Here is an 8,458-nt window from a genome sequence, read left to right on the forward strand (position 1 = left end):
ATGTCTTCACTGTGGATGCTCTGTGCAAATTGTCTTGTCACTAGTTATCTGTGTCAAGAAAGTGATTGCAAGTAAAGTTCCAGTGTTCTGCATTATGATTTTCTCCAGCAGGCTTTGGGGTATTTTGTCGCTTCCGAATTATATCGTGTGCACACATCGTCGACCAGAATCAGACACAAATGCTGGTCTAAAACTGGGAGAGTCTCTACAATGTATAGAGGCTCAAGCCTTTTATTATAACACATGACAACCGCCCTTCAATGGGCGTGCAATAGATTACATCAGTAACATATAAGATTCTCATTTGTCGGATCATATAGAATCTCCCACCTCTCTGCCCACCCTCTCCAAATGCTGATGTAGCATGGACTCTGCCCTCTATGCAGGCAACCTTAAGCAGTTTCTGTGTATGTGGCAAGTCTTATCAACATGTGCTCAGGCTGAAGGAATTCCTTTGTTGTAGAAGTTTCAGCGTGGGGGGCAGAGCTGGGGATTCATCCAAGATATATATATATATATATATATATATATATATATTGCGTGTGTATAACACTGTGATTTAACTCTTTCCTTATGCAGCAGAGTTCCACATTAGGCAGAAGTCATTACAATAGCATAATACATTTGGGTTATACAAATCGATAGACATTTTATAAATAATCATCATGTCTATCACAATCTCCCCTTAAAATGTCTATCCTCTAACTCTCTATCTAATTTTCACAGTTCTCTGCGCGTGAGCCTATAACTGGAGCGCATTGAAGGTTTGTTTTAGAGTCTTCAAGGGGGTGTAGGACTTGTCCACTCCTTCTGGGGATGCATCCAGCAAACTCATGGTGGGAGCGGCTTTTCCAGCATCAGTTTCACAGGTCTCTCTCTGACACAGGGGATAACACAGCAGACTAGAACAGAAAAGGTAACCATCAGTTCACATACAACAGCGACGCCCGTCTGTGCCAGGATCCTTTACCACCCGCTCATCCATGGCGAGTACTGGTCCCAAAAGTTAGCTCTTTTTAGTTATTGCGGTCAGCTTCTTTAATGGCAACTGCGTCTTTACCCGCGGGTCACGTGTCGTCTAGGATGTAGGTACAACAAGTCTCCCCTATCATCTTTACAGACACTCCCCTTTTTAGCTAAAGTCATATCTAAGGTCATTCTATTTTTAAAAAAGTCATAGTCGAAGTAGGTCCTATTGGTCGACTAGTCCCTATAAGGCGTCTCTAGTATAATTTATAAACCACTGCTAACTATAATAAACATAATTAATCCAATCAACGTTTATTTACCATAATGACCAGGAAAATGGACTCGATTCTAGTTTTAACTTGGTCTCTAATTTTTAAAACTCGTCAGGTACTCCCCTTGGCTATCCTATGACGTCAATGTATACGTGTAGATCAAAACTACCACCAGGGGTCTCTCTTCTCACTCTAGCATAATGTTACAATACTAGTAGCGTGCACAGGTACGCACGGCGTGGGACTCCCTAATCTTCACCCACACCAATGTCCCTCCTGGAGATAGTCCTAATGGTGAACACGTCCAGGTCGCCTCACCCTTGCGTCAGGGTTTTCCCACTGCCCGTAAGTCCCTACTCCTAGGAGGGGGGGATCCCTACCTCACCTCAGAGGGAGGCCATGGATTCCCTGGGCTCATTTCCAGGCATCCATACCCTCTATCTGTACAAGTTAACACCCCACAGGGTGTGCCCTCGCCGGAACCTAAGGTCTTCTGCACTATCCCTTGGCAAATGGGAATTCCACTGACAATCCATCTTAGGAGATCGGGGCAGGCACAGTACTAGTACATTTCTCCTTTTCTTTGGTAGCGTATGTGGTTGGCATTATCGGAACTGGCTCTTCATCTTTTTTAAACAAGGGAAATATTGGTGAGTTCCCCAAAAATCTCCCTCTACCCTGCCTAATTGCCTGGCAGGTGTAGTTTCCAGGGTAGTCAGTAATACTCTCTCCGGTGCAAAACACTTAAGTAGTTATAGAGTATTCCTTCTTCCATTTCTCACGGACAGTGTAATTAGCGGAAATGTTCGTGAAGAGACTAAGCATCTACAGGGAGATTTAGGGGGACCATCCCCGAGTGTAGTCGGGCACTACCGCACACGCAACAGTTAGACTTGTTGCTCCTGTTAGCATTGTACCTCATCAACTCCAACCAGAGATTCTGGTCAGAGTAGCCAGTCGCTACTGTCAAGGTGTCCTCAAAAGGTAGGGTCGGCTATGATCATCATGTTCGTCAAGGTCTTTATCTTACGGCGGAGAGGGTTAATTATGGGCACAGGACTAAGTGAAGGCTTCCATTCGGCTGCATCTACCATACCCCTTATTTTAAACTTCCCTAAGGGATCTGTCCTCCCGTACCGGTATGTCCTCAGACTATAAGTCCCTCCGTCCCCCGGGCTTGGATCTCCCATGGTTAATGTAAAAACCGCATTAAAACCAAGCAACATACTAAGTTCAGCCTTCCAATACCTGCTGTCATTATTCTCAAGGAGGGTTATACGACTAATTAGGGATTTCCCGCTCCTATCTTTCTTATTTAAGGCACTTCGCGGTTTATAGGACTAGTCTGTTCCTGCGTTCCATCCCACTAATCCCCAATAACGGCAGTCTTCTCCCCAGACGTTATCAGTGGCGCAAACATATTGTATTCCCCGGGTATATAAGTCATATAACCAGCTGGACTGAGCTAAATCTGGCCTGCGGTGGGATCTTGCGCCTAGACACGGGACCACAGTACAATAGTCGAAGGAATATGCGGCTACTTGAGCATTGGACGAGTTATACTAGAAGGTAACCATACCCCCATATTCTTCCGACTAAGGATTCCAGTTGCCACCCTCCTCTCTCACTAGCCCTAACCAGAGTAATGTCTTTGGCACAACTAAGACTGGTCTCCCGGATCTGAAGCTTTCTTATAGTATGAAGCATGGATCCATGTAAGTCTTTCGGCTAGTTTCACAGCTGTGGCAGTAGTCAGAAGCACCTGGTAGGGGCCATCAAATCGGGGCTCAAGAGGGTGCTTCCTGAGGAACTTCTTGACGCACACCCAATCCCCAGGCTGCAAGATATGTGTCCCAGTGTCTGCCTCTGAGTCTGGAAGAGAACACCTGTGCATAGGCTTTGGTTAGTTCTTTAACAACGGAAATCACATACTCAGTCAACACATCAGATTGTAATTGTAACCACTGAGGATAGTAACGACCTAGCCTTGGGGCTAGCCCAAACAATCTCGTAGGGAGATAATGTATAATCCCCCCTGGGTTCATATCTAACACTGTATAAGGCTATTGGATGACAGTCTTTCCAAAGTGGCGTCATTTTTAAGTATCTTACTTTTTAGCGTGCCACTACGTCTCTCCACCTTTCCACTACACTAAAGGTGGTACAGTATGTAAAAGGCCTGGGATACACCCAGAGCAGACATGACATGTTACATTCACCTGCGAGGTTTATACCTCTGTCTGACTCTGAATCACTTCTGGTACCCCATATTCACAGTTTACCTCGTTCATGAGCTTCTTTGCGGTTACCTACTTGTTTGCCTTGGTAACAGGGTCAGCCTCCAACCTGCAAAAACATCAACAACAACAAGCACGTATTCAAACTTCCCAACAAGTGGGAGCTGAACGTAGTCAATTTGCAATCCCTGAAATGGGTAGAGTGGTCCAGGCAAGTGTGATGTGGCAAATTTACTTCTGCCCTGTCTTACCTATGGCATAGATCATGCTAAACCGGACAAATGATGCAGCAGCTACAGAGAACCCAGAAGTCGCCCAACCTCTTTCAAGCGTCGTCGTCAGTGCTGCTTTACTAGGTGGGTCTTTACGTCCATCAGCTGGGCCATCATGGGATACAGGAACTGTGGTGGGCAAGTGCTGTTGACCGTTCACCACACGCTGTCCTGTTTCTGCTGCTCCCATATTAGTCCATTTATTCTTTTCTTCCTTGCTGGCTTGTAACTGTAAAAGTCTTTTAGCATATCAAAGTCCAAATTTTTGTCAATGTCCAAAGTTTTTTACCACTGACTCATGCTGTCAGTATCTTTCTTCTTTCTTCCACGGCTTGAGGGCCGCTGCCTTTGCTATGCTGTCAGCGAGGGTGTCGTCTCTCGCCTCTCCAGTGTAGGAATCGGTGCGAACTCTCAACTTTGTCAGGTAGAAGTAGGGCCTCCATGCGACTCTGTACAGCTGCACTATTCTCAATTGGTTGTCCTGCTAAGGTAAAAAAACTGTCTGGCCTTCCATATTGGGCCGTAATCATGAGCTATGCCAAATGCATACCAGGAGTCAGTGTAAAGGGTTGCCGTCTTACCTCTCGCCACTCTACACGCCTTAATGATGGCCTTTAATTCCGCTTCTTGTACTGAGACATGCGGAGGCAGAACTTCTGCTTCTAGGACATCTTGTTGTGTGACCACTGCATATCCGATGTGGAGTCATCAATCCTCACCCTGGTACCATCTGCAAAAAGCTCAACATATGCATTATCAACAGGGGTTCTGGTAACTGTTTGTATACCTGCAGTTTCTTACCGAATTAGTACTAAATAATCACGTTGATGTTCTATTTCACATGGCTCGGAATCTTGTAGCACAAAATCATTTATTTTATTTTTTTTCTCAAACCCAATAGCTGATCTACAACACCTAGATCATCTATGACCCAGATCACCTATGCCTCCCCCCTTTTGAACCGGAATACTCAATGGAAAAAGAGTCATTGCGTTCAAACTAGTAAACCAAGAGGCACAAAAACAAGCACTTTGTAGGTCAAGGTGACATTGTATACAGCGAAGTCTGAGCGAAAATCTCCTTACAAAAAAATTTTTTTTTATTTCAGGTCGCAGTTAGCATTTTTTAACACAAGGGGGCGCAACACAAGTAAAATTTTACGTCACCCAGTGTAATAGTATTTCAGGGTATGGCCAGCGTTTAGCTTTTACTCTCCTGTCGGGATATAATTATAGCTTCAGTGTAAACTGACACTAGAATATACCAAAGACTTAAAGAAAAACTAAAGAATACGGATGAATTAACATCCTACTCTGGGCAATTCAGTCCCTCTTTCTTCACATAAAAAAGTAAAATTACTTCACCAAATTGCATGAAAAAAGTTTGCTGGGTGACTATAGTGAAATTATTCCATCTGTAGGAGCCTTCCATAACATCATCTGTCTGAGCATCCATTGGAGAAGCGGGCAGTGGAAAACAGAGCCCCTGGGAACATGAGAGAGCGTCCCCTGTCATGTATTCCTGGTCTCTGCCCCCCATGCATCAACTCCAATCTTCCATGCACTATAAACCAGCTTAGTCATCTACTATGTCCCAAGCTGCATCTCCACAAAGGTTTGTTTCCCTGAACTTATCACACATCCAAAGTGGCCACATCTTGGAGTGTAACAAAGTCTGGTCAAACAAAACCTTACTTCAGACAATCATGATGTTAGCACTGGATACAGTGGCATTGGGAAATATAGGCCTCCCAAGTGCAGCAAAATGGCTGCCAGAGGCAGAAAGGGGCGGGGCTACAGATCTCCCAGGTGAGGCTAAAATGGCCGCTGGAGGAATGGGCGGGCCCAGGAGTAGCAGCACTTCCAGGTGAGGCAAGATGGCCGCTAGAGGAGGAAGGGGCGGGGCCAGGTCCTGTCCCGGATGGGGAGGGACCGGAAGTAACATCACACACCCTGAAAGTGAGCACATGGGGGGAAGTAACTTCAGGGTGGGGGCAGGCCTCACTACATTTACTGCAGAGTCACACTATGTTGGATTGTAAACATTGCAAGCATGGCCGCCATTACAGGGAGGGGCTGTAGTCAACACAAAGACATTACATTGTTCATTAGCAATACACATACCCCCCCTACATGCTTTCCCCTCTTCAATCTCTTAACTACGTTATACCTCCTCCTAGCAATCTAAAAACACCTTTCTTTCTGCTAGGCTTCCTGCTCATCTTCTGAAAACTTTCTACAACCTATCTTATCTGTCCATGACCTGACATTTCTTTCTGCAACTTTTCCTGGTCCTTTCCCATTGTTCAGTAAACTCTGCTCCCTTCCCTTCAGCAACCAGATCACAAGCTCTATGGCCTTTGTCCTTGCTCACTCTGCTCAACTCTATGCTACCTGCTTATTCTAGCCTATTTGAAGTTTCTGCACACAGTAGTGTTCCTCTTGTAAAATCCGCTTTCTTCAAATCCTTCCAATATAACCTCTCTTTCCCACTCAGATTACAATGCACATTAATTCTACAAAACACAGGGAACGACAAAGTAAACAGAAAGGGTTAATTGGAAAAAGCTTTCAGTTCACTCTTATCAGCAGCCCTCCCCCCAATAATAAACACTGCACATTCTTTCTATAGTACCAAACAGACGGGATTACTGGAGAATACCCACAACGGCTCAAGGTATATATCTCATCTACCTTTATAACAGCCCACCGTATACTAGTAATCCCCAAGAGCACTCCTTGTACATGATCTAGACGGGACATTTAGCTATACACAGAGACTGACGATTATTTTCAATGACCAAAACCTCAATAATATTCTGGAGAAATCAGCCGTCACACCACGGCTATATTCCCGCGTATATACCTTTTCACATATGAGAACATAACACGTTCAATCATAAATGTAAGTATACGTATCATAAATCTTCCTAACCTCACTAGTTTACCTAGGAGTAAGTGTCACTGGCGTGTTCCCTCAGACGTAAACAGCCGAGTCCGCTATCCCGACACATTAACCCTCACAGAATTTGTCTCTTGGTCTTGCATACACAATTTTTAACCGTCTCAGACATAGCAGACACAGCGTACAAAATAGCCTTAAGCAGGTTAAAACGGTGGTCTTTTTTCCAAGTAAGAAAGAACTATATTACCTGCCTTTCATTGATTTATCGCTCTGAATCAGAAACAGGCAGAAAAGCAGTCAGAACCCAGATCACATCGGTAGATTTACATAAAGCAATCTTACCGTGTTCTGTAGATTTTCGGGCCCCTGAGTTCTGCGTGCTATCTGCCGATCTCTGTATTTTTCCAGAATGAAAGAAATCAAAATCTCTTAACTCGGTTCACCCAGAGACGTCACTGTTCTGGATTATGATTTTCTCCAGCAGGCTTTGGGGTATTTTGTCGCTTCCGAATTATATCGTGTGCACACATCGTCGACCAGAATCAGACACAAATGCTGGTCTAAAACTGGGAGAGTCTCTACAATGTATAGAGGCTCAAGCCTTTTATTATAACACATGACAACCGCCCTTCAATGGGCGTGCAACAGATTACATCAGTAACATATAAGATTCTCATTTGTCGGATCATATAGAATCTCCCACCTCTCTGTCCACCCTCTCCAAATGCTGATGTAGCATGGACTCTGCCCTCTATGCAGGCAACCTTAAGCAGTTTCTGTGTATGTGGCAAGTCTTATCAACATGTGCTCAGGCTGAAGGAATTCCTTTGTTGTAGAAGTTTCAGCGTGGGGGGCAGAGCTGGGGATTCATCCAAGATAGATATATATATATATATATATATATATATATATATATATATATACATATATACATATTATATATATATATATATATATATATATATATATATATTGCGTGTGTATAACACTGTGATTTAACTCTTTCCTTATGCAGCAGAGTTCCACATTAGGCTGAAGTCATTACAATAGCATAATACATTTGGGTTATACAAATCGATAGACATTTTATAAATAATCATCATGTCTATCACACCAGTTGCTGATCGTTATCAAGTGTTATCAAGTTAACTGTGTGTGGACTCTCTTATTTTCCCGTCTGACATCCTGCGGAGCAAGGAATGATGGCGTCACCCGTGACAAAATTCTTCAAGTCCACTACACCATTTATTCAGGTAACCGCTGAATCTGTGTTGCCTGGAGAGGCCTGTCAGGGCCTTGGTCAATGATCGCGAACGTCACTCAGGGAAGGAGTTGGTAGTGCCACCGTGACAATTCTAAACAACTACCCCACCATCTCCCCAGTGGTGCGCCTTGTGCTTTGTTCACTGCAGCATCCTCTACATTTAGAGAAAAGAAGGTATCATCACGAACACAGAAAGGGGTTCTTTACTTTAGCAGTGAGACTGTGGAACTTAAAGAATGGCAAAAGAAAGAAGGGGAAAAGATTCTTTTTAGGGAGTCAATTTATTTTTTTGCACAAGTGTGCGATTGGGCCTGAAACAGTATGTTTGCACAAATTTGACATATCCCAGTTGAAAATGTGAAAAAAATGACATTTTCAAAATTTCTTAATTTTGGTACTTTTAATAAATATACACAAATGCTATTGTTCCATTTTTACACCTAAATGAAGTATACTATGTGGTGAAAAAATAATGCGAGAATTACTTGGATATACCAAGCCCTTAGGCCTGATTCACATCAAAATAGTGCGATATTTGTG

Source organism: Eleutherodactylus coqui, chromosome 5, assembly GCF_035609145.1.
Source record: "Eleutherodactylus coqui strain aEleCoq1 chromosome 5, aEleCoq1.hap1, whole genome shotgun sequence".
NCBI lineage: Eukaryota > Metazoa > Chordata > Amphibia > Anura > Eleutherodactylidae > Eleutherodactylus > Eleutherodactylus coqui.